The sequence below is a fragment of the Glycine soja genome, chromosome 18 (assembly GCF_004193775.1).
Source record: "Glycine soja cultivar W05 chromosome 18, ASM419377v2, whole genome shotgun sequence".
Classification (NCBI taxonomy): domain Eukaryota; kingdom Viridiplantae; phylum Streptophyta; class Magnoliopsida; order Fabales; family Fabaceae; genus Glycine; species Glycine soja.
Genome location: NC_041019.1, coordinates 10,465,813 through 10,487,967, shown reverse-complemented (window position 1 = coordinate 10,487,967; position 22,155 = coordinate 10,465,813). Strand labels below are relative to the sequence as shown.

The window sequence follows — 22,155 nt, the reverse complement described above, 5'->3', positions numbered from 1 at the left end:
AAGAAAGTTTTTCTAAAAAGCACCATCTTAGAAACTAGAAGACGGTCTTAGAAAATCTCACTTCTAAGATGATTTTTGCCTACAGATTAATATTTTTAATTATTTTTCTAAGACAATTTTCTTGTTAAAATCTTCTTGGAAACTAGACTTTCTATGATGGTTTTTACGAGCGAACCATCTTAAAAAATCTTGCTTCTAAGACGGCTTTTATTAGAAAATCCACGTTGTTAATTGTTTTTTAATGATTATACTGTGTGGCTGCATCATTGAGACATCAGCTCTGCTCTTAGACATTCATAAGATGTATCAAATATATAATGGCATCTGCAATGCAAACAATTTGATAGAAAGATGATATAGCTAACTCAACTCTGAAATCAAATTAAATCGTAGTCCTCAGAGGTATAAAAGGCAGCTAAGAATTTACAACAAAATTATTTGGGAGCAGACACTTGCCCAAAAGGGGAATTGGGGATATTGCCCAAAAGCTGTTGAATGATGTCCATGTTCTCGATCTTGAAAGTTTGACTTGGAAAATGATAAAGACTACGTAAGTGGTATCTATTTTACACTTTCGGAATGTGTGTTTACATGCTTTAGAGAAGTTCCATATGACCTTACCAATTTCTTGCATTTTGATTGGCAGACACCTCCAGTTCCTAGATATGATCATTCAGCTGCTATTTGAGGAGACCGATACCTTCTAATATTTGGTGGTTGCTCTCATTCTATCTTCTTCAATGATCTTCATTTATTAGACATGCAAACAGTAAGTAAATATTATTTCCCATCTTTTTCTTTGCATGTTTAATTAAACCAAAGTATTAATAAGCTTGTTTCTTGCATTCTGGGGCAATCAGCTATTTCTATATATTACATATGCACAAAAGTGAATTGTGATATGATACTGTTCGTATTAGACCTCCCATTACCGAAGTGTACACTAGAAAGGAAAAGAAGAATTGTAGAGACTTAAGGCATGTCTGCATTGGTGGAGAACCGGAGATTGTGGGAATGATACTCACTGTGATAGCACAATCAAAGGAATATGAGATAGTGGGAATAATATCTCTCCTTTTCATATTTACAACTCATGAACTTTTTGCATCTTATGCTTGACAAGTATTATTGTTTATAAAGATTTCTTTACATATGTTGGATCTGGGTCCTTAATTAGCATTAGCAGAAATTTGTTGTGAGTAATCTATGTTTGGTATAATGCTGAGTTTTACATTGACTATCAAGGGTCTAACACAACCCTTCTCCTTAACTAAAGTTTGGGACTGACTATGAAAAACATAGGCAGAGTTATAAGTTTTCCAAAGACAACACAAATTTTAACATAACTAGAAACTACTTGTGGAAAAAGGCTTCAAGGAATGAAGGCATTAACGCATAAAAAAAATAGCCCTCCTAGCTCATGCATTTGCCAATTTCAAAACACTACTCAAAACTGAACATATCCAACAATAAATATAAGTTATATGCAAGGCCTGATCATCTGAATGTTTTCCCTTTGCTCTAAACCAGTATCTCAAACTTCATTTAAATTTTAAATAAGTTAAGATAATATGAAGCATTCAAATTCCAAGATGTGAAGGCTCTGTAGAAATTATTTAGAGAGACAGTAAGGCAAAGGTTTGATGTATCTAGAATGGTACACCGATCCTTTCTCCCTTCTATTAAAATCTCTACCACCAAACCGTATCTCAATAGCCCAAGGAATAAATTCAGTTGAAGCAACCTTGATTCGGTAAGTTCTGAAGCAACAAATTTTCCCATTATAGCATAGAAAACCTTCATATGAACTTGTTAGGAGCTGAACTAAAATAGAAAACTTGAGCACTAAGCATGATATGCTAGATAGTAAATATTACCTTGGAAGAGAAGGGGTGCGTAAGACGTTGCTCCCATTGCTCTTCCAGCGATAAAAGCTATAACAGATAACAAAATGTAAAAGTCTAAAATTCATAACTATTTTTATGAATATAAACTAGTTAGTAGTTACTTGCCTCATCTGGTGCAGGAACCAATGGGATGGACACTTCCTGGTGTTGAAACCCTACTTCTTCCTTCTATAGAATTACAATAATAACAAAGTTAGATGTGCTCCAGAATTTTGAGCAGAATTCATTGACAAGAGCTAGGGGATATGTTGTAAAGTAAATATGTCAATCAAAATGAAAACATCTGAAAGACCATGTTACATCAAACATGTTATATTTTGTAATCATTAAAAACTAATACAAGAAAAAGAGAAACTTATCATAGATTCGTATTCTTCCAATTATACTGCAAATGCTAGATTGCACCTCATTTACTAATTTTGATATTGCATCAATGTACCTACTCCTAACAGTACTAAAACCTATGTGACCATAACCCAAGTAAATATAAATGCCTTTCATACCAAAATTATAGAAGGTATCCCACTTTTGCACTTGGATTTTATTATAAATTTGATACTAGTTTTTGTTGAAATTGCTACAAATTTCTTGAATATTCTTAAATATAATATGTATGAAAATGATAGAATATCCTAGAACTATAGTGTGTATGAATATGGTAGAACAATCTAGAACTATAATGTGTATGAATATGGTAGAACAATCTAGAACTATAAGTGTATGTATAAGATAGAAGAATCTAGAACTATCATGATACTAATCTATCATGAAAACTCTAGAAAGACCTAAAATAATATAGAAACATTTACCACCATTGAGAGGTTGGTGACTTGAGCCTATAAATAGGAAATTGGTATGTTGTAATTAATCTAAGAAATCAATGACATATCCTTCTTTCTAAAAAAATTCTCAAAAACTATCAACTATCATCTAACCAACTACCAACAGTGGTATCAGAGCTACGTTCGGTCATACATTGGGCGTAGTAATATTACCTACCTACCATTGGCATGTTGTAATTGATCAATCCAAGAAATCAATGACATAGCCTTCTTTCTAAAACTATCAACTATCATCTAACCAACTACCAACAGTGGTATCAAAGATACGTTCGGTCATACATTGGGCGTAGTAATATTACCTACCTACCATTCCAAAATCCTCCCAACTACTTCCAAAATTTCCTTTGTACTATAAACCCACTCTAATAATATTTTTCTAAGCTATGGATAACACTACTCAATCGTCAACTATTTCTGTCCCTATCTTCAATGGTGAAAATTATGATTTCTGGCAGGAAACATATTTTTCATCTTAAGATTTATGGGACATAGTAGAAGAAGGCTTCACCATTCCCACGGATACTTCAGCTCTTAATGCATCTCAAGAAAAAGAGTTGAAGAAAAATAAACAGAAAAATTCAAAGGCGTTGTTCACCTTGCAACAAGCGGTGACTGATCCAATTTTCCCAAGAATTATGGGAGCTAAGACTGCTAAAGAAGCGTGGAACACATTGCAGGAGGAGTTTCAAGGAAGTGTTAAGGTACGTGCCATTAAACTTCAATCTCTAAGAAGATATTTTGAACTATTGAAGATGAAGGAGTTTGAGACAGTTAAAGATTACTATTCTAAAGTTAAAGAAATAGTTAATCAAATGAGAGCTTTTGGGGAAGATATTCTTGACAAGAAAATTGTTGAGAAAATTCTAATTACTATGCCCCAAAAGTTTGACCCAATCGTGACAACGATTGAGGAAACCAAAGATCGGTCCACTCTATCAGAGACAAAACTTGTGGGCTCTCTTGAAGCATATGAGCAAAGACTGTATAGGCATAAAGAAGATACACTTGAAAATGCCTTCCAGTCAAAGTTTAAATTTCAGCCCCAAAACAAAGAAAATAGAAAAAAGAAAAATTATGGAGAAGCTTCCAGAAGAAAAGAAGGTTCTAGGAATTTCCTTAAGAATAAAACAGATAAAAATCCTCCATGCAATATATGCAAAAGGCAAGGTCACGCAGAGAAAAATTGTTGGTTCCGTAATATGCCACAATGCAACCATTGCAAGAAGTTCGGGCACATATAGAAAATTGATGTAACAAAAATAGGCATCAAGCTAATATCGTAGAGGAGCATGATCAAGAACAATGTATGTTCTATGCCACTCAAGACTCAATAAAAGAAAAGGGAGGAAGCTGGTACTTGGATAGTGGATGTAGCAATCACATGGCCAAGGATGAGACTATTTTCAAAAGCATTGACGAGTCTGTCAAAGTCAAAGTTCGACTGGGAAATGGAAGTGTGGTTGAATCAAAAGGCAAAGGCACTGTCATGGTGGAGACAGATAAAGGTACGCGACTCATCCATGATGTCTTACTAGTTCCCAGTCTAAAAGAAAATCTTCTAAGCATTAGCCAAATAATGGAGAGAGGCTACACACTTCACTTTGAAGGGGGTGTATGCAAAATCTTAGACAACAAAAATAAAAGGTCTGAGATAGCCCAAGTAAAGATGAATAAGAGCAATAGAAGCTTCCCTCTAAATTTAAAATATGCAACAAACATTGCCATGAAGGTACAAGTTGATGATTCATGGCTATGGCATCAAAGATTTGGCCACTTCAACACACATGCCTTGAAGTTGTTACATGAGAAGAACATGACGAGAGATCTTCCAAGCATAAAGGAGAACAATGAAGTGTGTGAAGGATGTCTCCTTGGTAAGCAACACCGATTTCCTTTCTCAACAAGCGGAGCATGGAGAGCGAAAGATCTATTGGAGCTGATACATATGGACGTCTGTGGACCAATGAGGACGCCATCACGTGAGAACAACAGGTACTTCATACTCTTCATTGATGACTTCTCTAGAATGACATGGGTATATTTTCTAAAAGAAAAATCAGAAGTCTTTGGAGTATTCAAAAAGTTCAAGTCCGTTGCTGAAAATCAAAGTGAAAAACGGATAAAAGTACTAAAAAGTGATCGCGGCAAAGAGTACACCTCTTGCGAGTTTGAAAGATTTTGTGAGGATGAAGGCATTGAGCGACAACTTACAGTCACATATTCTCCTCAACAAAATGGAGTGTCCGAGAGAAAGAATCGCACAGTTATGGAAATGGCTAGATCGATGCTCAAGGAGAAGGGACTACCTAACACATTCTGGGCTGAAGCAGTCTACACTGTTGTTTACATACTTAACAGATGTCCAACTAAGTCTGTAAAAGACAAGACTCAAATTGAAGCTTGGAACGGGAAAAAACCATTTGCAAAGCACCTAAGGGTATTTGGATCTATATGCTACATTCATATTCCAGACGTGAAGAGGCACAAGCTTGAAGACAAGACTATACGAGGTATCTTCCTTGGGTATAGCAATATCTCTAAGGGCTATCGTGTCTACAACTTGCAAACTAAGAAACTCGTCATCAGTAGAGATGTTGAAGTTGATGAGTACGCTTCTTGGAATTGGGATGAAGAAAAAGTGGAGAAGAACGTTCTTATACCCGCTCAACTACCTCAAGAAGAAGCTGAGGAAGAAGACCCAGGTGAACCACCTTCACCTCCACCACAACAACAAGATCAAGAACTATCATCACCAGAGTCTACTCCAAGACGAGGTATCTTCCTTTGGTGGACATATATGAAACCTGTAACTTGGCCATACTTGAACCTGGAAGCTTTGAGGAAGCGTCAAAGTAGGAAGTATGGGTCAAGGCAATGGAAGAAGAGATACAAATGATCGAGAAAAATAACACATGGGAGTTAATAAATTGTCCCCATGGAAAAGATATCATTGGGGTTATGTGGGTCTATAAGACAAAGCTCAACCTTGATGGCACCATACAGAAACACAAGGCGAGGCTAGTAGCTAAGGGTTACTCACAGCAACCCGGAATTGACTACAATGAGACATTTGCACCTGTAGCTCGTCTTGATACCATAAGAGCTCTAATAGCTCTTTCATCACAAAAAGGATGGAGTATCCATCAACTAGATATCAAATCTGCCTTCCTTAATGACGTACTTGAAGAAGATATCTATGTGGAGTAGCCACAAGGATTCGTGTCTGAAGGCAAAGAAAGCAAAGTGTTAAGACTAAGAAAAGCACTCTACGGTTTGAAGCAAGCACCTCGAGCATGGTATAGCAGAATTGATTAGTATTTCACGGATCGAGTATTCAGGAGGAGCAAGAGTGAGCCTACACTTTACATCAAGTCTCAAGGTCAGTACACTCTCTTACTCTCTCTATATGTAGATGATTTTATCTACACGGGAAACAATACTAAGATGATTGTTGGATCAAGTGGTCTCGGAATAATTAAGAAGGGGGGGTTGAATTAATTATTAACGAACCTTTACTAATTAAAAATCTACCCTTCTTAGACTTTTACTAAAATGTTAAGAAAGTAAAGAACAGAAATATTAACTTAACCAAAAGTAAAAGCGCTAATTAAAGTGCACAGCGGAAATTAAAGAGTGTTGGGAAGAAGAAAACAAACACAAGAGTATGTGATGTAATCCTACCCCGCAAGGGCATTGGATAGAAGACTCCAAGTAGATTGGGCCAAAGATGCAAGAGAAGGCCCTAGGGTTTTTATGAGCCTTAGTGTAGATTTTGGGCCCATAGGCTAAGTACGAGCCCACTTATCTTTGTACATATTAGAATAAGATTTCATTAATTTTGGGTCTTGTATTTAGGGCTCCATAATGTAGGTAGGGTACCCTAGAAATATAGGGATTTTCAGCCCTTTTATTTTAGGGCACCTAGACTAGTTTTTGTATTAGGGGTAGTTTTGTAATTTCACATGCACTAAGTGAATATATGATGTGTGTGGTTGGAAATAAATTTAATTGAATTCGTAGAAGCCCAATCCAATTAAATTTTAGAGGGGGAGGTGAGCATTTGCTTACTACACCCCATTGTCACATCATATAGTCACACTTTGTGCATGTCCTTCATGCTTTACATGCCTCATGACACCTAAGCACACTTAGTGGAGAATCTTGGAATTGATCTTGGATTAGTGGGCTGAACCATAACTAAAATTCACTAATCATAATTAGTGAAATTTTGGCTCCACAAATTCAATTTCAAATTCAAGTAAAATTTAAATTGAAATTCAAATTTCCCTCCAATTTTGTATGACACTTAGGCTATAAATAGAGGTCATGTGTGTGCATTTTTTGGAACTTTGATCATTTGAATATTAAACTTCAGATTTCAGAGCTCATTTAGAGCACAAAATTTCGTGCTCTTCTCTCCCTCTCCCTTCATTCATCTCTTTCTTCCTCCAAGCTCTTATCCATGGCCTCCTATGGTGGTGAGCTTCTTCTAGACTCATCTTCTCCTTGAAGTGGCATCTCCTCTCTCTCTTCCTTTCTCCATTCCGCTGCCATTCATCTTCCAAGAAGCAAAGGAATCCATTGATGAAGAAGATCCTAGGCCTACAAGCTCAAATGAAGCTTACATCATGTGGTATCAAGAGCATCTTCATCTAGGTGATGTTCTTTTGCTTCCTCTATCTTTTTGTTCGGTGAATTCTCTTTAATTCCTTGTTCTTCATCTTATTCTCCTTGTATATCCTCCATTGTCTTGTGGTTTGGTGTTGTTTAGAGTAGATTCAAAAAAAATAAACCGATTAAATCTTAGATCTACACTTGTTCTTGCATTTCTATGGTTCAAATTTTGTAGATCTACTCTTGAATCTTGTTTTTGTGTTGATTTTAGGTTCTATCATTTTTCATTCATAATATTCTTGTGCTGAACCTTTAGATCTAAATTTTCTTCCAAAATATTGATTAGAGAAAAAAAAACACAAAAATCTAAGTGTAAATCACTTAATCCATGTTGTCTTAGAGTCATGTTTAGTCATAGTAATTGTCACATTATGTTCTAAGTTTGTGTTGAATTTTTATTTTGTTGATTGAATTCTAGATACATTTGTTCATGTATTATTGTAATTCTTAGCCTATCTTTTTTAATTTTGAGTCTAATTCATGCATGTTATTTAGTTCATAACATGTTCTAAATCAATTCCTAGAAGTAGTCTTGTTCTTGAACTTATTTTTGTTTTCTAAGTTTCTACATGATGCCTATGATGAAGTTGAGTTGTGGTGCTGAGTTGTGGCTGGATTTGTGAATCAAAATAAGTCTTAAGCTCTATTGAATTGTGTTATTCAAGATAATTGAGCATAAGCAACCACAAATTGTAACTATCCAAGCCTTAAGCAACATAAACACTACTCTTGATTTCTAGGTTGAAATCGCTGGTGCTGGCAGCTTGAACATACGAACTTGTATAAATTACTGGGAATTGGTCACTATGGTTTTTGAGCTGAATGTTTTACTGAATTTTCTAGACATCTGGAAAAAAATTATAAAAAAAGAAACAAGCGATTTGGATTAAAGGAAAAAATAAGAAAAATCGCACAAGTTGGCAGAAAAATCAGTGTCCAGGAAAAAAAAAAGTGAAAGGAAAGTGTCCTTGTTGTTTTGGCTCAAAATTTATTCTATAATTGGTGCCTATTTTATACCAATCCTAGTTCTGAAATTTCAATTGAAAATTATTGTGAAAACAAGTGCCAAACTAGAGGTTTCTTGAGTCTTTTTTTTAGAGTTTTTCTACTCTACTCTAGAGCCATTCTAGGTTTCTCTTTGAGTCCTAGCTTGCTTTTTTGTGCTTTTCATTGCTTTAATTGTTGAATAATCCTTGGAAATTTGTCTTGTTAAAACTCTATTGGTTTAGCTTTCATTTCATTTTTTTTGGTCTTTTGTTATTGGTTGTTCCTTTGTTTCCTTGCTTGTGAGTTGCCATATAGGGAATTGGAAAGGAGGATTGGTGTCATATCTTGAAGAATTTGAGTCAAGAAGCAAGGGGCCAACCACCTTAAGAGCTATTGGACTAAGAAGCACTCCAAATTGAGTGAAACACCAAAGAGAGAATAGCCACCACAATTGAGGACTTTTTTTTGTAATTTTGTAATTGGCAATTTTCTTTGCTTTTAAATTTTGTAACAAAAAGGCCTTTCATTGGAAGTAAGTTGGGAGCCTCCAATAGGTCACCCTACTTCCATTTGTGTGTAATAATTTTAGGCAATTTTCCCTTAGGATAGTGAGTGTTTTGTTGGGAACCTTAAATGAGGTCATCCAAACACTCTTAGGATCCGCCTAGTTTGCATTTCTTACTTACTTTTATAGCTTATTTCCTTTACCCTCCATTGTCAAACCGCCTAGATAGCTTGCCTTTTACCAATTAGTTTTTACCTTATCTTTCACACCTCTTTTAGTGTTTATTTTGGCTAGTTTCAACCATAGTTTCTTTTACCTTTTGTTTTCAAACCCCCAACAAGAAAGAACTATAACTTAGGAACCAACATGAGTCTTCATTCTTCATCTAGTGTTAATGGTGAGGGTTCTACTCCTAAGGACCCCTTGTATAAGATATTAGATGAGTTGAGATTCCTTAAGTTGTGGAAAGAAAAACAAGAGAGAAAAGAAAAAGGTAAAAAAAGAGTGGAAGAAATAAGTCAAGATGAAAGAGAGAAAATAAGAGAGGAAGAAAGAAGAAAAATAATGAAAGAAATGAAAAGAGAAAAACATGCCTCCTATTATAGTCATAACTCTGGCAAGAGCCTAAGTGAAGAACTTCATGACTATTATGAAGGAAGGCATAGGTCACATCTTAGACCTCACTCCCATAGGAGAGAAAAGGAAAGAAAGCCTCAAGAGGCTAACATTAACCTCCCATACTTCCATGGGAAGGACAATGTAGAGGCTAATTTAGATTGGAAAATAAGGGTAGAGAAACAACTTAAAAGGAAGTCTACTTCAAAATCTTATGGCTCTCACTCTTATCTAAAGAAAGACCAAGGTCAAGGAATCTTAGGGGTGAGACCTTCTAAGCCCAAAGATGATAAGGGGAAGACAATAGAAAAGCAACCCCTTAAGGCTAGTATGCAAGAGAAGACTAGCTCCATGAAGTGCTTTAAATGTCTTGGAAGAGGACACATTACTTCTCAATGCCCCACCAAGAAAACCATGATTATGAGGGGCCAAGACATTTATAGTAGCCAAGATGAGGCTACTACTTCACCTTCCTCTAGTAAAAGTGAAGAAGCAAAAGGGGAAAAATCTAGTGAAGAGATCTACCCCCAAGAAGAAGGACAACCTTTAATGGTTAAGGAGGAGTGTTAGGAGGTAAGTGTCTCCTCCAAGAGGTTAGCTAAGAAGGAAAGACATTTTGAAATAAAGACAAATATTAAAGAAATTTCCCTTCTTAGACAACCTCCACATTTTCTCCTTTGTAAAAAGACACTTGTTAGCATTGCCACATCTCTTGGGCTTAAGTTTATTCCTCAAGTAAAGGAGTTGTTGGATGAGGGTTTGGTTCGCAAGAGCTTAAATCCTTGTGCTTTGTTGGTGCCCAAAATAGGTATTATTAGGCACCAAATCCCTAAAATAGGTGGTATGATGAATGGTTTGAGTGGTGTAACCCTCTTTTGTGAAATCACTCGTGCACCCAACAACTTCATGATTTATGTACATAGGGACTCATTAGGTAGGTTTGTTCTTATTTTTAGTTTCAATACAAACTTGGGTACTCATATGGGACACCTTAGGCTTATCATAATTTTTTGTAGGAATAATCAACATGAAAATATAGAAAAGGGTATGTTTTATTGCATTACTTTTCTTAATTTTTTAAATAGTGATCAAGGGGTTCCCATGAACTTTAAGAGAATAAAGGTCATTCCTGAGTGGCCCACTCCACCAAGTATAAGGAAAATTTGGGGCTTCCATGACTTAACAAACTTTTACAAAAGGTTTGTCCCATATTTTTCTATACTTGTAGCACCACTCATTGAGTTGGTGAGGAACCATGTTCCTTCATGGAAAGATGCCCAGGAAATGGGTTTTCAGACCTTACCTTACTTCAACTTCCCAAACACCACTAATATGTATGTTTTTGTTCTTTTTACAGGTGTTGAGGAAAAAAGCCCAGAGTTTCAATAACCTCAGGATTTGAGGTCAAATCCTTTTCAAGGGGGAGGGAATGATGCAATCCTACCCCGCAAGGGCATTGGATAGAAGACTCCAAGTAGATTGAGCCAAAGATTCAAGAGAAGGCCCTAGGGTTCTTATGAGCCTTAGGGTAGATTTCGGGCCCATAGGCTAAGTACGAGCCCACTTATCTTTGTACATATTAGAATAAGGTTTCATTAATTTTGGGTCTTGTATTTAGGGCTCCATAATGTAGGTAGGGCACCCTAGAAATATAGGGATTTTCAGCCCTTGTATTTTAGGGCACCTAGATTAGTTTTTGTATTAGGGGTAGTTTTGTAATTTCACATGCACTAAGTGAATATATGATGTGTGTGGTTGGAAATAAATTTAATTGAATTCGTAGAAGCCCAATCCAATTAAATTTTAGAGGGGGAGGTGAGCATTTGCTTACTACACCCCATTGCAACATCATATAGTCACACTTTGTGTATGTCCTTCATGCTTTACATGTCTTATGACACCTAAGCACACTTAGTGGAGAATCTTGGAATTGATCTTGGATTAGTGGGCTGAACCATAACTAAAATTCACTAGTCATAATTAGTGAAATTTTGGCTCCACAAATTCAATTTCAAATTCAAGTAAAATTTGAATTGAAATTCAAATTTCCCTCCAATTTTGTGTGACACTTAGGCTATAAATAGAGGTCATGTGTGTGCATTTTTTGGAACTTTGATCATTTGAATATTAAACTTCAGATTTCATAGCTCATTTAGAGCACAAAATTTCGTGCTCTTCTCTCCCTCTCCCTTCATTCATCTCCTTCTTCCTCCAAGCTCTTATCCATGGCCTCCTATGGTGGTGAACTTCTTCTAGACTCATCTTCTCCTTGAAGTGGCGTCTCCTCTCTCTTTTCCTTACTCTATTCCGCTGCCATTCATCTTCCAAGAAGCAAAGGAATTCATTGATGAAGAAGATCCTAGGCCTACAAGCTCAAATGGAGCTTACATCAGTATGGAAAACCAGAAAACTTTAGAAAGCTTTTGCAAAGGAAGAAGAAGAATAAGTTCAAGAAGATGTTCAAAGAGATTCAAAGGTTGTAAAAGAATATATGGAAAAGTTGTTTGTAAAGGTTGTAAGTGTTGTAAGTAAGTATAGTTAAAATGCAAATCAAGGTATTGCTTTTATAGACTCTTCAAGTCTGGTCAAGAAAACCATTGGAAGAGTTATAACCTTTAGAAAACCTGAAAAGAGTTACATCTTTTGATTTTTGTTCAAAACTTGTCACTGGTAATTGATTACCAAATCCTTGTAATCGATTACACAAAGCTTTTAATGAAAGGATGTGACTCTTTACAATTGAATTTGAATTACAACGTTCAGATGCACTGGTAATCGATTACCAATATCTTGTAATCGATTACACCATTTTGAAATCAATTGGAACGTTACAAATTCAGTTGAAAACTTTTGAAATCAAACTTTGCCACTGGTAATCGATTACATGAAACTAGTAATCGATTACCAGAGTAAAAACTCTGGTAACTTAGAAAATTTTGTGAAAACTCTTTTGAAAAACAAAACTATGCTATGTTTTTTTATTTTTTGAAAAATATTTTCAATACTTCCCTTGTGAAGTCTTCTTGATTACTTCTCTTGAATCTTGAATTCATCTTCTCTTGAATCTTGAAATCAATCTTCTCTTGATTCTTGAATCTTCTTGATTACATGATCTTGAACTTGTTGACTCATTCTTGAAATTATTCTTTGGGCTTTTTGTCATCATCTTTGTCATTATCAAAACTACTTGAATCAACTTGATTCATCATCATGAAGCTTGCTTCTACAATGATGATGGAGTTTAAAGAAGACATGATGAAGACCTTGGAGATGACCGACCTTGGTTTGATGAGTTACTTCCATGGCATAGAAGTAAGTCAGAGAAATGAAGGGATATTCATCTCACAAAAGAAATACACAAAAGGCTTACTTAAGAAATTCAAGATGTATGGTTGCAAACCTGTTGCTACTCCACTCAAAACAAATGAGAAACTACAGAAGAATGATGGAGCACCAAAAGTTTATGCATCCCAATACCAAAGTCTAATTGGAAGCCTCCTATATTTGACCGCTACACGGCCTGATATAATGTATGCTACAAGTCTTCTATCAAGATTCATGCAAAGTCCAAGTCAAATACACTTTGGAGCAGGAAAAAGAATTTTGAGGTATCTACAAGGAACAAAAGAGTTCGGTATATGGTATACTACCGAAACCAACTCAGAATTACTTGGCTACACTGACAGTGATTGGGCAGGTTTGGTAGACGACATGAAGAGTACCTTTGGCTATGCTTTCTCACTAGGATCGGGAATGTTCTCTTGGGCGTCAAAGAAGCAAGCTACAGTAGCACAATCAAAAACAGAAGCAGAGTACGTGGCAGCTGCTGAAGCAACGAGTCAAGCTATATGGCTTCGTAGGATACTTGAAGACATGGGAGAAAAACAAGATGAGCCTACTAAAATCAACTGCAACAACAAATCAGCAATTGCAATGGCGAAGAATCCAGTTCATCACAGTAGAACAAAACACATAGCAATCAAGTATCACTTTATCAGAGAAGCTGAAGCAACTAAAGAGATCAAAAATCGACTACTGCAGAACAGAAGATCAAATTGCAGACATATTCAAAAAGGCGTTGCCGAGACCAAGATTTGAAGAATTACGAGCTATGCTCGGAGTCACAAAAATTTGCATCAAGGAGGAGTGTTGAAATTGCTACAAATTTCTAGAATATTCTTAAAATAATATGTATGAAAATGGTAGAATATCCTAGAACTATAATGTGTATGAATATGGTAGAACAATCTAGAACTATAATGTGTATGAATATGGTAGAACAATCTAGAACTATAAATGTATGTATAAGATAGAAGAACCTAGAACTATCATGATACTAATCTATCATGAAAACTCTAGAAAGACCTAAAGTAATGTAGAAACATTTACAACCATTGAGAGGTTGGTGACTTGAGCCTATAAATAGGCAATTGGTATGTTGTAATTAATCTAAGAAATCAATGACATAGCCTTCTTTCTAAAAAAATTCTCTAAAACTATCAACAATCATCTAACCAACTACCAACAGTTTTATTGTATCAATGACAGGGATGCTGGCACAATCCCAAATGGTCCTCAGTCCTCCAAAGTCCAAATAACAATGCATCTTTTAATTCCTTACAGTACTACTCTGAAATGTTAAACTAAAGATAACTGCATGTGATTAATCCTAAAATTGTCCTTATTATAGACTATATACTCAATTAAGAATGATAACCAAATATATGCATGAAATCGAGAGAAAGCATAACCTAGCCAAATTCAAAGCTAATAAAAACTGAAAAATGACTAAAATTTTATCTTATTCCAAGTCAAGAATTGAGGATTACCTGAAATGAAGCCAGCAAAGTGAATATGACATCTCCCTTTTTGAATTCGATCCACTTTCCTAGTAGCAAAACTCTTCCCATCACGGAGACGATAAACTTGATATATAATGGGTACTAGAAAACAAAAGTTTACACCGGTTATAATACTTTTACTATTATTAGTTAACAAACAATGCGAATTATAAATATAATAGAAGAAATGGTTCTTCTACAAAACAATGTAGTAGGTGAACCAAGAATAGAAAATGAATATTCTAAGGAAAAATGGTAGAAAGAAACTGGTAGCGAAAGACTACCTAATTCGAAGAATAGGGGAATAAAGAAGAAACTATTGAAAATAAGCTAAGTAATTATGAATTGTTTTGTGCTCTTTTCATTCATTGCATTCCTATTTATAATGTATGTTTACAGTATTAGATATTTATTATATTATCAATTCTGTTATAACAGAATAGGATGAGCACTAAAGTTGTCTCCTAACCGAATTGAGCACTAAGGCTATGACCTCTTCAAGCATAATCCTTCAAGTATGTTGGTCTGTTGCGGTTTCAGATTGGTTTGGTAGTGGCTAAGCCTTCTTGTATGCTATTGATGCTATCATAAACGGAGAAGGGAGTTAAATTAGAGTATTGTCAATGAAGTTCAGATTAAGCACACTTACTGTTAAAATCCCCCACAAGAAGAAAATAGGCATGCAAGCTATGAACAACTTTAAGACAATCAACAGATTTTGATGCTGCAGCCAGTGCCTGTATATTACACATTATCATGTAAAAAATCATTGCCTAGAAAGTGCTACTGACATGAGAACATGATGTACTATGAAGACAAGGTAGTTTTCTTACCCGTCCAACTATTTGTCCACCAAATACCTTCCCAAATTTTAGAGCATTTGGAGAAGTGATTCCTCAAAATATATATACCTTCCAAAGAGAAGGAACAAAATGATATAAGGGTGAACTATACAAAATATAGCAAGATACTACTTTACATCGTATAATTGTGATATGCAACATAAAGGTTTTTCAACTGACTGCAACTGCATCACGATCGCAATTTTTGGCAGTGTCAACGATTTCGATGAAACCACAGGCAATTTACTTAATATCAAAGATTAACCAAGACAACCATATCTGACTAGTTTCCTTTTCCTTTTCTATCTATTATTTATATAATATATATGGGCACCTCTATAGGTTCCAAATGCAATATATGGGTACTTAATTTTTGTCACCTTTGTCAAAGCTACAACATCAACATGGTGAACATCATTTAGTAAACCTACAAGTTGCGAATTCATATTATTAGTCTTCTATAATTATAGTAATATAACAATTTAAGGTAACATCTCTCGTGTCTTTAATGTAACAAGAACACACCAAACACAAAGCTTATTCACAAAAATATCAAATAAGATCTATATGCATTTTTACAGCAGTCAAATCTCATTTATGTGATTACAAAATCTAAAACTAATTGTTCTATTTTGAATGCAGAATAATTTTTGAAATTATAGGGTTTATGTAACACCACATTTTTCGTAAAATAAATTAAAAAGGGTTTTATTTAAAAATAAATAGAGTTTTAGGGAAAAAATAATGAGGTTTTTGTAATTAAATAAATAAGCAGAAATAGTTTTATTAATTAAAATAATGTTCGTAAGGAAAATAAAATAAATGTTTTTTTATGAAATGAAAAAAAATATTTTTTTTATTCATTTGATAAAGAGAAAAATAGAATTCTTTTTATGAAATAAATAAAAAATAAACCCACATTGGGTCAATTTTACATTTACAACACGTTTCTACGCTCTTTCTTCCTCTCAAATTCATTTTTCCTTTTCCCCTTCCAAAACTATTTTTTTCCCGCATACACTCATAGTTGTCCCAGTAAAACTACAATTCTGAACTCGTTAACCGTTGGATCACTGTTGTAACATTCCATTTTTCGCAAACTAATTTAAAAAAGATAGTTATTTATAAATAAATAGAGTTTTATAAAAATGATGAGGTTTTATAATTAAATAAATAAGAAGAAATAACTTTATTAATTAAAATAATGGTTTGAGAGAAAATAAAAAAAATTATTTTATTTATTCATTTGATAGGGAATAAAATAGAGTTTGTTTTTATAAAATAATAAAAACAAATAAATAGAGTAAATAATAGGTTGTGAGTATCCTAGTTATAAATAACAAAATGTTAGGTCAATTTTGAGACTGACGATAGCTTCAGCCTCCTCTTCCTATCAATTTTGTATTCCCTTCTCTTTCTCCTAAAACTCTCTCCTTTCCCGCAGGCCACCAAACCTATTTCATAAAAATGATGATCTCGAACTCATTCACCGTTGGATTGTCGTGAAATTTAAGCAACAGCTTTGAAACTAAATTTGGAGAATTCTCACCGTTGGGAATTTTGTAAAGATGTCGGAACTAAGAGAAATACACTTCACATTGTAGCCTTTTCTTTTCCCATAGAAATCCAAAACTTTCTCAGTAAAACTACGATCCTGGATTCATTAACCGTTGGATCGTTATAAAATTTTGATATGTGGTTCTATGTTCAATTTCTCACACCTTCACCGTTGGAATTTACAAGACAATATCGATCAGAGAGGAAACAAATTCGCACGAAGGTAGCACAAAATAGAGACTTCAATCCCTTTTCCTTCTCTATGACGTTTGGGAACCCTATCAGAGCAGTCGGAGGAAAAATTTGAGGAATCTTAGGAAACCGTTAGAGATGCCGCTATTGTTGTCACAATGCACACGTGAGCCCGCTTAGAGATAAGAGATGGGTTTATCGCGATTGGGGTTAGAATGAGCATGTGTAGGGATCCATAGAGGATTAAATTGAGTTTATTTTGGGATGTTTATTGAATTCTTCATTTATGATTATAAATATAATATTGATGTCCTGATGTGATTTGGTTGATAAAATTGAGTTCTCATAGTGTTTTCGTTTCTCATACATATGATTTTGATTGTTAATTTTGATTTAATTGTGCGAAATTATTTGAGAGGTTTTACTTTTCATGTTGTGATAAACTTTTTGTATAAATTGTTATATTGAGATTATTGTAGAAGTAAAATATTTTGATGTTTTGATGATGCCAAAGGATCAAGTGCTTCTCAAGTTCTAGTCAAGACAAGAATCTAAGAAAATCAAGATATATGATCAAGTTGATCTCTAGAATCTTAGGAAGAAGTTTCCAAATTGAAAAAGCAAAAGGTTTGGCCAAAGAATTTCATCTAAATCATTTTAAATTGAGATTTACTCTCTGTTAATCTATTACCAGAGGATGTAATCGATTACCAGTGGCCAATATGCTTTCTGAAAAGGTTTTAAATATTTTAGAAAGCATGTAATCGATTACACATGGCTTGTAATAGATTACCAGAGGTTTGGAACATTTTTAAAAAAGTCATAAGAAATTTGAATTTAAATTTCAAAGTTGTGTAATCGATTGCAGTAAGTTGGTAATCGATTACCAGTGTTTAAATATTCAAATTTCAAATGAGAAGAGTCATAACTCTTCAGAAGTAACTGTGTAATCGATTACACCATTATTGTAATCGATTACTTTCGAATATAACTCCCAACAATCACATATTTTCAAATGTTTTTGAATGACCATCAAAGGCCTATCCTCTCAAAAGATTAAGAGAGTTTTTCTGAACTGAAATGTCTTATCCTCTCAAAAAGGATTCTTTGGTCAAACACTTTTATATTCAATAAGAAATCTTGATTGATCTTCAATTGTAATATCTTTCTCTTTCAAGAGAGATTTCTTCCTCTCTTCTTCTTACTTCTGAAAAGGGATTAAGAGATCAATGGTCTCTTATTGTAAAGGATTCCTGAACACAAAAGAAGGGTTGTCCCTGTGTGGTTCAGACTTTCTAAAAGGAGTTTTACAAAGAGAGTGGAAAATCTCAAGTAGGTTGCTTGAGGACTGGACGTAGGCATGGGAAGTGGTCGAACTAGTATAAATCTAGTTTTCATTTCTCTCTTCCCTTAAAATTCTTTTATTTATTGCTATTTATCTTTTGCTTTAAAGAAGTTTATTTTGAATTGTCTTTTGAGTAATTCATGTTAAGGGTGCATTGTTAATCCAAAAAGAGAGAGTCAAATTTTAATTGAGGAATAGTCTTTGTATCTTAATTCAACCCCCCCCCCCCCCTCTTAAGATAATTGAGGTCATTTGTCTAACAAGTGGTATCAGAGTAGGATTCTTGTATAAAGTTTAAAAACTTCAAGAATAGATATGGCCTCATCCAACTTTCCATTTCCTGAGGGAAATTCTATTAATAGGCTTGTTATGTTCAATGACGAAGGTTATCACTATTAGAAAACCCGAATGCAAATCCTTATTGAAGCCATAGATTTAAATATATGGGAAGCCATTGAAGTTGGTCCCTTTATTCCTACAAAGGTAGTGGGAAATGCAACTATAGAAAAACCAAGAGAAGAATGAAATGATGATGAAAGAAGAAAGGTTCAATACAATTTAAAGGCCAAAAATATAACCACTTCTGCATTAGGCATGGATGAATATTTTAGAGTCTCAAATTATAAAAATGCAAAAGAAATGTGGGATACATTGCAAGTAACCTATGAAGGCACAACTGATGTTAAGAGATCTCACTAATATGTCTCTTGCCAGTCTCTTTGGAAAACTTCAAGAACATGAAATGGAACTTATGAGACTCCATCAACTTGAAGAGAATGATATAAAGAGGAAAGGAATAGCACTCATAGCCTCATCATCTTCTATTCAAGAAGAAAGTGACAAAGAGGACTTCACTAAAATAGAAGAAGATGATGATGATTTCAGATTCTTTGTGAAAAGGTTCAATAAATTTCTAAGAAACAAAAGAAATAAAAGGGAATTAAACTTCAATACAAATAAGAAAGAAGAAGATTCCTCCTTAGCCCCAATATGCTATGAAAGCAATCAACCTGGGCACATGAGATTCAATTGTCTTGTCTTTAAAAGAAGAATGGAAAAATCCAACAAGAGGAATCTCAAAGAAAAGAAAGAAAAGAAAGCATAAATCACTTGGGAAGATAATGACATAAATTCTTCAAGTGATTCAGAAAAATAAAATTATAAATCTGGGTTTCATGTTGAAAGACTATGAAAGTGGAGAAGAGCAAAGTTGATACATTGATAGCAATTTCTCCAAACACATGGCAGGAGATGCATAAGAGTTTATTCATATTTCTCCCAAAGATAGTAAATATGTGATCTATGGAGACAACGAACAAATGTCACTTGTCTTTGATTAATTACTTTTGATTATTTTTTGCATATGATTGTTAACTCTTGATTGAATTTTGATGCTTGTTTTCTGCTTAAATGTTGATTGTCTTTGATGATTGTTTTTGATTGTGTTTGAGATTAATGTTTGATTGTGTTTAATTGTAAGTATTTGATTGTGTTTTTGATTGATGTGTTATTGTGTTTTGATTTTGCTTGATTAATATTGTATGCTTGTTAGTATAATTGATTGATAGAGATAGATGATGTTCTTAGATAATAGAAATAGGTAATTTTTAGGAGAAAAGACTTGTTTGGTGTTCTAATAATCGATTACCATTACGTGTAATCAATTACACAAGAACAGGTAGCCTGTAATCGATTATCAGTAGGCAGTATGGTCCTGTAATCGATTACGAAGCCCTGTAATCGATTACCATTCGTCCTCCACTATAAATAACATGTGTTTCAAACGTTGCAGCCACGAAACTCATGATTGTGGAGCCCTTTTTTTCCAAACTTCAAATCCTCATATCTTCTTCGTTTCTTAACCAAATCACGTCCCACAAAGCCCAAACTTCATCATTTTCAATCCTCTTTTGATTCCATTGATTGAAATCTGCAAAAATTTCTTCAAATGGCTGAATCGATGAAAAAGCGAAAGGGCTCTTCCACCACCACCGCCGCTGCTGGCCATCGACGCCACGGACCATCTGAAACACCCACAGCACCAGTTCCTCCTTCCTTGTCATCTCCATGATCATCTAATCTATTTTCTTCAGATGATCAACGTCTACGGTACTCTTCTCAATTTTCTACTAGAATCATATCAGACCCTAAGTACCTAGACATAGCTTTCTTTGATTATGAGACATTTAACTGTTATCAAGTATTTCAAAACTATGGCTTAGTTGATTTTATGTCTTGAAAGTTTCCTCATTATCCTGAACTATTTAGAGTCTTTTACAATAACTTAAGAATTCAGGATAGTACACTTTACTCTGAGGTGCATGGTATTCCTCTTATCATTGATCAATCTCTGTTTTTCTCATTGACTAAATTACCCAGTCAAGGTGTTCCTTTTTAGGGCACTATTGTTGATGACTGGAAGTTTGATTATTTGAGTCATGATGCTCATCGTATGGTCTGTAATGACCAGGCTGATATGACCGGCAGATTGCTTGTCGAGTCATTAACCTTTGATTGTTGCATCATGCAATGCATCATTGTTAGAATTTCTTTACCCCGCTCGTCTAATCTTGCTCAAGCCTCTGAGGAGGACTTGATTTTGATGTGGGCTTTTCTTACCGATTGTTAGATCGACTAGGCCCACTTTGTTAAGTACCGTATGCATAAGGCATTACAGACCAATGCACCTCTTCCGTATCCTCAGTTAGTCACTCTTTTTCTTCGTCACTTTCAAATTCCTCTAGATGATGAACCTTTTGTTCAAGTCAAGAGATCTTTGGCCATTGGTGCTGGAACGGTAACTTCTTTTGGGTAGCGTAAGGATACTGATGGACAGTGGATTAGGAAACAAGATTTACCACCGCCGATTCCTGATGAGCGTACTCCGTCTCCTCTGCCACAAAGAGATGCTTCCTCTACTCTTATGAATGAAGTCCTTTCTGAATTACGTGGCCTTCGAGCGTTCGTAGGTGACCGTTTGGATGCCATGGATGCTCATTTTGAAGGCATGGATACACGGATTACTCAGCTTGAAGATGACATGGGTTTCATTCGTCGTTGCTTCGATCCACCGGCTGCCCCATAGTTCTTTTTAGTAGTTCTTTATTTCAGCCATGTATTTGGCTTTTATTGTTTTAGTTATGGTTAACTTGCACTTTTATTACTATTTCTAGACTTTAAATTGATTGGTTAAGACTTTGTGTGGTCTGCTTCAGTTTATGACTGACTTTGTTTACTATTGATTGTTTTCCTTAGTTCTTTTCCTTATACGTTGCTGGCTTTTTTATGTTGCCAAAGGGGGAGAGAACATGGGTTTATAAATCATTAACTTAGGCATAAATTCCAAAAGATAGGGGGAGTAAGGGTTGTGTGTACGCGTTATCAACTTGTATATAGTTTATCTTGATTTTAGGATATTGTCATCATTAAAAAGGGGGAGATTGTAGAAACAAGATATTTTGATGTTTATATGATGCCAAAGGATCAAGTGCTTCTCAAGTTTTATTCATGACAAGAATCCAAGAATCCAAGAAAATCAAGATATATGATCAAGTTGATCTCTAGAATCTTAGGAAGAAGTTTCCAAATTGAAAAAGCAAGAGGTTTGGCCAAAGAATTTTATCTAAATCATTTTAAATTGAGATTTACTCTCTAGTAATCGATTACCAGAGGATGTAATCGATTACCAGTGACCAATATACTTTCTGAAAAGGTTTTAAATATTTTAGAAAGCATGTAATCGATTACACATGGCTTGTAATAGATTACCATAGGTTTGGAACGTTTTTAAAACAACCATAAGAAATTTGAATTTAAATTTCAAAGTTGTGTAATCGATTACAGTAAGT

The 22,155-nt window shown here is 34.7% G+C and overlaps 1 pseudogene; it reads right to left on the bottom strand.

Moving 5' to 3' along the window:
* Window positions 1–1,612: 1,612 nt before the first annotated feature.
* Window positions 1,613–20,112, bottom strand: LOC114396908 (annotated as a pseudogene).
* Between the last annotated feature and the right edge of the window lie 2,043 nt (window positions 20,113–22,155).